Consider the following 8,823-nt stretch of genomic DNA (forward strand, 5'->3'; position numbering starts at 1 on the left):
CATTTTATCTTCCAGCTCACTGATTCATTTTTATGCTTCAGATATTCTGCTATTGATTCCTTCTAGAGTATTTTTAATTTCAGTAATTGTGTTGTTTGTCTTTGTATGTTTATTCTTTAATTCTTCTAGGCCTTTATTAATTGATTCTTGCATTTTCTCCATTTTGTTTTCAAGGTGTTTGATCATCTTTACTATCATTATTTTGAATTCTTTTTCAGGTAGTTTGCCTATTTCCTCTTCATTTATTTGGACTTCTGTGTTTCTAGTTTGTTCCTTCATTTGTGTAGTATTTCTCTGCCTTTTCACTCTTTTTTTTTTTTTTTTTTTACCTATTGTGTTTGAGGTCTCCTTTTCCCAGGCTTCAAGGAAAGTTGAATTCTTTCCTTGAAGAAGGTTTAATTCTTTCTTCCTTTTGGTTTCTTCCCTCCTAAGATTGGTCCTGGAGAAGGCAATGACACCCCACTCCAGTCCTCTTGCCTGGAAAATCCCATGGACGGAGGAGCCTGGTGGGCTGCAGTCCTTGGGGTCGCTAAGAGTTGGACACGACTGAGCGACTTCACTTTCACTTTTCACTTTCCTGCATTGGAGAAGGAAATGGCAACCCACTCCAGTGTTCTTGCCTGGAGAATCCTAAGGATGGGGGGAGCCTGGTGGGCTGCCGTCTATGGGGTCGCATAAGAGTTGGACACGACTGAAGCGACTTAGCAGCAGCAGCAACAAGATTGGTCCAGTGGTTTGTGAAAGCTTCATATAGGGTGAGATTTGTGCTGAGTGTTTGTTTGTTTATTTGTTTTTCCTCTGATGGGCAAGGCTGAGTGAGGTAGTACTCCTGTATACTGATGATTGGGTTTGTATTTTTGCTTTTTTGTTGTTTAGATGAGGTGTCCTGCACCGGGTGCTACTGTTGGTTGGGTGATGCTGGGTCTTATATTCAAGTGGTTTTGTTTGTGGGAGTTCTCACTATTTGATGCTCCCTAGGGTTAGTTCACCCACTCCAGTGTTCTTGCCTGGAGAATCCCAGGGACAGCGGAGCCTGGTGGGGGCTATGGGGTTGCACAGGGTCGGACACGACTGAAGAGACTTAGCAGCAGCAGCAGCAGGGTTAGTTCTCTGAGTCTAGGGTCTTGGGGTCAGTGCTCTCACTCCAAAAGCTCAGGGCTTGATCTCTGGTCAGGAACGAAAATTCCACAAGTGGTTTGTTATGGCATTAAGTGAAATTTAAACAAATATCAAACACCAAGAAACCAAAGATGAACCCCAGACAAATGGCAGTTACAAAATTAGGCAAATAATAATTAAAATAATGGAATATACATGTATACATATACACCCATGAGCAAAGTCAAACAGTCCAACAAAAATAAAGTACAGTAAATTGACCTGGCAAACAAAGGAAATAAAAAATTATATTTACCAGTTAAGAGCAAAACTAAAGCACAAACTGGAGAACAAATCTAAAGCAAGGTGCCAAATGGGAAATAAAGCAATGAAAACAAAACTAGCAAATATGTTGAGAGGAAAGGAAAGGAAAGAAAGAAAGAATAGATATGCAAAGTTAAATAGAGGAAGATGAAGAAGATTTATTTACATTAAAGATTAATTGCAAGGGGAAAAGAACAGTAGGAAAGGCAAACAAAGGAATAAATGTAGAAAAATATAATAGGTTTAAAACAATTAAAATTATATAAAAGAGAAAAGAAAAAATGGAAGAAGAAAGAAAAAAGTGGGGGGGGGGGAGGAAAACTCCACAGAACTGCAAAAGAACGTAGAGGCAGAGGTTTATAACAACAGCAAAAGGTGTGATGGAATATACACATATACAACCATAAGCAAAATCAAAACAGTCCAACAAAAATAAAGTACACTAGATTGACCCTGTGAACAAAGGAAACCAAAAATTATATCTATCAGAACAAAACTAACTAAAGCACAAACTGGAAAACAAAAATAAAGCAAGGTGCCAATTGGGGAATAAAGCAATGAAAATAAAACTAACAAATATGTTGAGAGGAAAGGAGGGAGAGAAAAAGAAAGAATAGATATGCAAAGTTAAACAGAGGTAGATGAAGATTTATATATGTTAGAGATTAACTGCAAGGGGAAAAGAACAGTAGGAAAAGCAAACAAAGGAATAAATGTAAAAAAAATAATAAGTTTAAAAAATTAAAAATTAAAAAAACAGAAAAGATTAAAAAAAAAAAACGGGGGGCGGGGGAACTCCACAGAACTGCAAAAGTCCAACATAGAGGCAGAAGTTTACAGCAGCAATAAAATAATGTGACTGAGGAAAAAAAAAAAGCTCAAAAGCTTAATTGAATTTCATCAGTTCAGTTCAGTTCAGTTCGGTTATTCAGTCGTGTCCGACTCTTTGCGACCCCATGAATTACAGCACGCCAGGCCTCCCTGTCCATCACCAACTCCTGGAGTTTACTCAAACTCATGTCCATCGAGTCGGTGATGCCATCCAGCCATCTCATCCTCTGTCGTCCCCTTCTCCTCCTGCCCCCAATCCCTCCCAGCATCAGGGTCTTCTCCAATGAGTCAACTCTTATTGGATTTCATAGTGCCAATTAAATCGACAACTACAACAGAGCGGGGGCGGGGAGATAAAAAGAAAAAAATCCAAAAGATTCTACAGAACAAGTCAAAACATAAGAATCATAAATGTTTTTCTTGAGTCACTGCTGTCCGAGTCCTTTCCCTCACTGGGGGTCACAGTCCACCTCATCTCCCCAGGATGCCCTTTAACACTGTGCTGATCTCTGGACCTGCTGTGGGGGCAGCTCAGATTCTAATCTGGCCCTACTCCTTGCCTCCAATGTCCACAGCTCTCAGAACTAGTGCGTTTCCTTCTGTGGGAGCTCTCAATGACCTTTGATATATCCCATAGACACAGAGTCTGCCTAGCTGATTGTGTGGATTTAATCTGCAGCTTGTACAGCTGGTGGGAAGGCTTTGGGTTCTCTTCCTTAGCCACACTGCCCCTGGGTTTCAACTGTGGTTTTACTTCCACCTCTACAAGTGGGTCGTCCACGGGCGTTTGCTCCCGAGGCTGCCCTGGAGGACTTGGGTTTGCAGGTGTGGAGGTGGTGCAACTGCTTGGCTCACAGGGGTTCTGGCAGCACCAGGTACTCAGGAGAGTTGGCAGCTAGGGCAGCAGGAAATACAGTCTCTAGAAGGGTATGGCAACCAGTATCCGCCAATATGCTCCAGTATTCCTGCCTGGAGAACCCCCTCTCTGACAGAGAAGCCTGGCAGGCCACAGTCTACAAGGTTGCATAGAGTCAGACATGACCAAAGCAACCCTGCATGCATAGACGTAATTCTTTTGCCTCTGGCAGCTCTGCCCCAGTGAGGGTTGAGTGTGAAGGTGGAGATGCTGCTTGGCTTGCGGGGACCCTGGTGGCGCCCAGTGTGCAGGGACACGGACTGCCTCTGCCGCAGGAGTTGTGGCCCGATCAGAGTCTTTTTTTGAGCCTCTTGTAGCTGGCCATCAGAAGGCCTTTTTGGCCAGTCTTTCTCCGTAGCTCTGCCCGTTCAGGCACTTAGAGGGCTCCCTTGCCTGGGGTCCTTCTCTGTAGTTCAGTGTGAGGCACTTGATGGGCCAGCCTCTCTACTGTTCAGCTGCGGAGGCTGGCGTGTGGGGAAAGAGAGGCTATGGTGATGGTTCCACCCCTTTATGCGTGACTCAGCAGTATCACCTTGCTTCCATAGCTTCCTGGCTTTCCTCCACAGGCATTTCCCCCTACAATCTCCTTCCTCACATCCCCTCGATCCATCTCTCCGCTGTCAACAGCAGCCCTCGCCCTGGGATTGCTCCACAATCCCAACTCCAGCTCCCAGCTGCTGCGCCTTCCAGGGGACCAGCGTTCCTGTCTGGGGTATGTACGGCTGCGGCAAGGAGCGTCTGATGCTCATTCCATTTAGGCTGCCACAGATCAGCCTTAAATGTTTCTCCTCTGACTCAGACAATTGCCCCGATGCGGGATCGGACCCCTGCTTCAGTTCCCACCCCACCCCCCCGCCCCCCGCCACTGAGGACAGTTACAGTCCTACTAACACTCCTGTTTTTCCTCCTAGTTCCTTCGTCCTACCGAGTTTTGCATGGTATTATATGTTCTTTTCCACTGGTTAGGTGCTCCTGTCTGCTCTCAGCTGAGATATGTAGGTGTTCTGCATGCACTTCTGTGTCTGAAGGTGTATTCCTGATGTATCCATGGAGAGAGATGTACTCCATGTCCACCTACTTCTCCGCTACCTTCTTCTCTCTCAGTATTAATTTTTTATCATCAGAAAAAAGTAAGATGTTTTCAGAAAACCTTGTTCTTTGACCTTAGACAAATCACTCAACTTTAAAGCCAAATTATACATCATAAAGGAAAAAAAATGAAGGGATACACGACAAAACACCCAACAAGTATGCAAAACTGTCAGGGTCATGAAAAAGAAAGACAAGTGGGAAACTATCATAGACGGGAGGAGACTAAAGAGACATAGGAATCAAATATAGTGTGGTTTCCTACCTCGGATTCTGGGACAGAAAAAGGACATTAATGGAAGAACTCCTGAAATCTGAATAAAATCTGGAATTTAGTTCAAATCGATGTGCCAGTTTTGGTTTCTTAGTTTTGACATGGGTACCATGGTTGTGTAAGATGCTAACAGTGGGAGGAACTGGGCGAGGGTATACAAGAACTCTGGGTCCTATCTTGGCAACTTCTTTGCAAACTAAAATTGTTCTGAAATGAAATATTTAGGCAAAAAAAAAATCCCTTTCAAGTCAGGAAGAGTGGTAGAATGACCTCAGAATGCTAATCAGTACTGGAATAAAACAGAAAGAAATAAAGCATATTTAGGTTTAAAACGGAAAAACTAAAACTGGCATTATTTGATAAGATTGTTTACACAGAAAATTCAAAGCAACAGGCAAATTGTTAGACCTAATAAGGCTTCAATCAACTGTTACACACACACAGATAATTAGAAGATGTAGATATTCTTTTTTTTTTTTTTTACCATATGTATACTTATTTATTTTAAAATTGTAGACAAAATACTGTGTCAATATCTGTTGATCATAGCATAAAGTCTATACCATTATAACCCAAAGAGGCTGGGTTTATGATGAAATAAACATGGTTTTATTTTTATTATTAATGGAACAAAAGTCTTTTTGTTCTCATTGAAACTATTTTAAAATTTGAATATGCTTCACTATTATCTGAAACTCAAAAAAACATGCGATACAATCATTTAGTTCCGTTTAGTTCAGTCGTTCAGTCATGTATAGCTCTTTGTGACCCCATGGACTGCAGTACACCAGGCCTCCCTGTCTATCACCAACTCCCGGAGTTTACTCAAACTCATGTCCATTGAGACAGTGATGCCGTCCAACCATCTCATCCTCTGTCATCCCCTTCTCCTCCTGCCTCCAGTCTTTCCCAGCATCAGGGTCTTTTCAGATGATCAGCTCTTCGAATCAGGTGGCCAAAGTATTGGAGTATTGGAGTATTTCAGCTTCAACATCAGTCCTTCCAATGAATATTCAGGATTGATTTCCTTTAGGATGGACTGGTTGGACCTCCTTGCAGTCCAAGGGACTCTCAAGAGTCTTCTCCAACACCATAGTTCAAACACATTCTTTGGCGCTCGGCTTTCTTTATAGTCCAACAATCATTTAAATATTACTTAATTCATTTTCTCCAGTATTTTGTTGTAGTGGTTTTTGAAACTAAGGAATATGTCTCATGAAGAAACAAAAATACATAATAATTTCCTTTACTGGCTGTTTTTAAACTAAATTTCATTCACCAATTATGGAAAGACTTTCGTTAAAATTTGGCTATAGATTTCCATCTTCTCTGATGTCAATCAGTTGTTCTTGCAAAGCAATAAACAGGTTTTTAGAAGATGTAGTTATTCTTAAAGATAGCAATAAAAGCTATAATTTACTTAGGAATAAATCTACCATACAATGTACAATATCTTTATTAAGAAAGAAAATTTTATGCTGAAAGATATAAAGAAGAAATGAAATGAATGGAAAGATGCACCATGTTCATGGAAGGAAAAATGTTATATCGTAAAGATGCCACTATCCTACAAATTAACATAGAGCATCAGAGTTATTCATAGGATATTTCCAGAGTAGTTCATTTCCACCGAGGGACAGGTCACAGGAAAAACTCCACAGAGCAATGACCACTGACGATAGTCTCATCTCTTTTTTGCCACCATACCAGGGTGATGGGGTCTGGGTCTCCGTCCCCATTCACCCCAGTAGGGTGATGAGCAGAGGAGTATCCAGTCAAACCTACGACTGGGTGTGTTTCAACACTGGCTGAGTTCTGTGTTTTTGAAAGAGGAGGAACAGAGAAAATTGGTTCCTGCTATTTCTATTGCTCAGGAACCAAAGCCTCTTCAACCCTCGGCTCTGGCCAAGTAGGACATAATAAATAACCCCACCAGTGGAAAAAACGCCTTCATTTCATTCCATGAGTTTATAAATCAGTATGTTACTCAGTTATCCCCTGACTTCATCTAATATTTTTCTCCATCACTCCACCATTGGGGAGAGTGTCCTACAGGAAAAACTTACATTCTGAAATGTGCATTTCATCTTCTTCCAGTATGGAAAAGCAGGCTCACTGGAGGAAGAGGGAGCGGCCACTGCCAGCGCTCCGCTTGGAAACCTGCCACAGAAAGGCATCCAGAAGGAATCTCGCTGGAAGATGACTATCAGGCCAGATCAGGAGTTGACAGCCTGCAGCTCATGCAGGAACTGCAGTGACACTTTGGGAGAGGAGCTGGCCCCTTTTCCCGCCCGTGTCTGTGCCTCCCAAGGAAGCGCTGTGACATGGCTCAGCTCAAAAGACCAACCCCAACAACGACACCCCTGTGTATATGGGACATCACAGTTTGCAAACCATTTTGTCTCCTTTGATCCACAGAACCACCCTGTGAACCTGCCATTTGAAAAAGGAATGTGGCATTTTACAGACGGGGAAGCAAACCTAGGCTTCAGATTCACAGCTAGCAAGCAAACAGGCCAGAACTCACGGCTAGATTAAAAATAAATTTAAAAACTGCCCTTACTCTTCTGTCTCCACACTTCGTGCATCACTGCTTTCTGGACATTTCCCGCACCGCTCCCACCCCGCAACTTCCACCTGTCTCCGCCTCTTTAAACTGTGGTTTGGTCAAGAGACCCCGCAGGGGCCGTTTTAATCCTCTGAAGTGAGAGAGGCCTGTGGTTGGTCCATTGGCAAGACTGAGGGAGGGGCTTTGGTAACTTCAACACAGTGCTCCTGCTAAAAAGGCCCTTTCTCAAAACGGGGAATTTTAAAGGGCAGCCGGCGACACCTCCGCGTGCTGGGCGTTCCTCCTGGAGCCGCGCAGAGCAGGCACCTGGCCAGCCCACTGCTGCCACCTTGTGGCCGAGAAGCAGAGCGCCCACCCACTTTCCCTCGGAATCCCATCAAGGAAGGAAGCTGAACTAGGGTAGGGCCGGCAGGATCTTTTTCGGTCCTTCCCGGGCTCCCGGCAAGCCCCTCCTCTGCTAGGGAGCTGGTGTGACCCTCGGTGGGCGGCTGCAGCGCTTCCTCAGGCCCCGGGGCTGCCCAGCTCCTGACGGTGGGCACGGTGGCTGCCACAGGGCCCTCTAGGTGGCACCTGCTGCCCAAGGCGGTAACCAGCACGCAGGGCGCTCGCCAAACAACTGACAGATGAAACAAGGATTTGCTCGTAAAAATAGGCCTGAACCGGACACCTGAACGCCTGGTCTGCTGCCGCAGACCTGAGCATCAGAAGGCGGGCAGAGGACACTGCTGGAAATAGAGCTTGTGACAGACGGCCCTGCTAATAGCCACTGAGGCAAGTTTAGAGGCAGAAAGCATCGGGGGCCTTGTTCCACAACTCATATTCTCAGGAGACACTGATAAGGTCTGGAAAAGGGGTGCTTTTTGATACCTGTCTGTACGTCCTTCTAGTGGAGGCATTATATCTGAATCTGAGATTCTGTTGCTCTTTTAAGATGCGGTGGGCAGTGATTTCAGTCCAGGGTTTGTTTGTTTTTAATATTCCCACCAATAACCATCCGTGGGGCTGTGATTTGCTTAATAAGAACTTAAGACCGTTCCATCTCAAAGCACCATGACATCCCATTACACTTGGTAGCTTAGAGTCCGAAGCAGGTCATTTCCTCTCTTGCCCTGTGTTTCCCCACCTATACAATGAAAAGATTGAGCAAACCTTTATTTCTTAAAATGTGGTTTGTGAACATATGTGCATGAGAGTCACGTGGTCTTGTTAAAGACCCAGATTTCAAAATGACTGCTCTGGGGTCTGGGTGAGGAGGGGGGTGCGGTCTGCATTTTAATCCATTCTTCGGGTAATTCTTATGTACCAGTGTTTGAGGAGCAGGAAACAAGCTGATGTGGGATCTACGGTTTATTGAGATCTATATGCACCGAACGCCGACCAGAGCAGATCCTTTCCCTCAAAAAGCCCACAGTCCCGTTGGGAACAGAGACGAGTGAACAGAAGGTACAACAAATGACAACAGATGCTGTGGAGGGAGGAGGAGAGGGTGCTAACAGTCTAGGACATTGCCCCTGAGGGTTTCGAGGTGACTCTGGGGTTGTCTGGAAAGACTGGGTCACCTGGGGCAGACAAGGTGCTGCTGACGGAGGTCGGGAGGGGCGCTGTAGGCCTCGTGAGCAGCATGTGACCTTCCGCCCCGTCCTAGGACAGAGGGGGACTGTTAGATCTCTGATGCCCCACCCCTAGGGTGAGGCGGCATCTGTAAGCCGAGAGGGAGACGCT

This window comes from Odocoileus virginianus, chromosome 19, assembly GCF_023699985.2.
Source record: "Odocoileus virginianus isolate 20LAN1187 ecotype Illinois chromosome 19, Ovbor_1.2, whole genome shotgun sequence".
Taxonomy (NCBI): domain Eukaryota; kingdom Metazoa; phylum Chordata; class Mammalia; order Artiodactyla; family Cervidae; genus Odocoileus; species Odocoileus virginianus.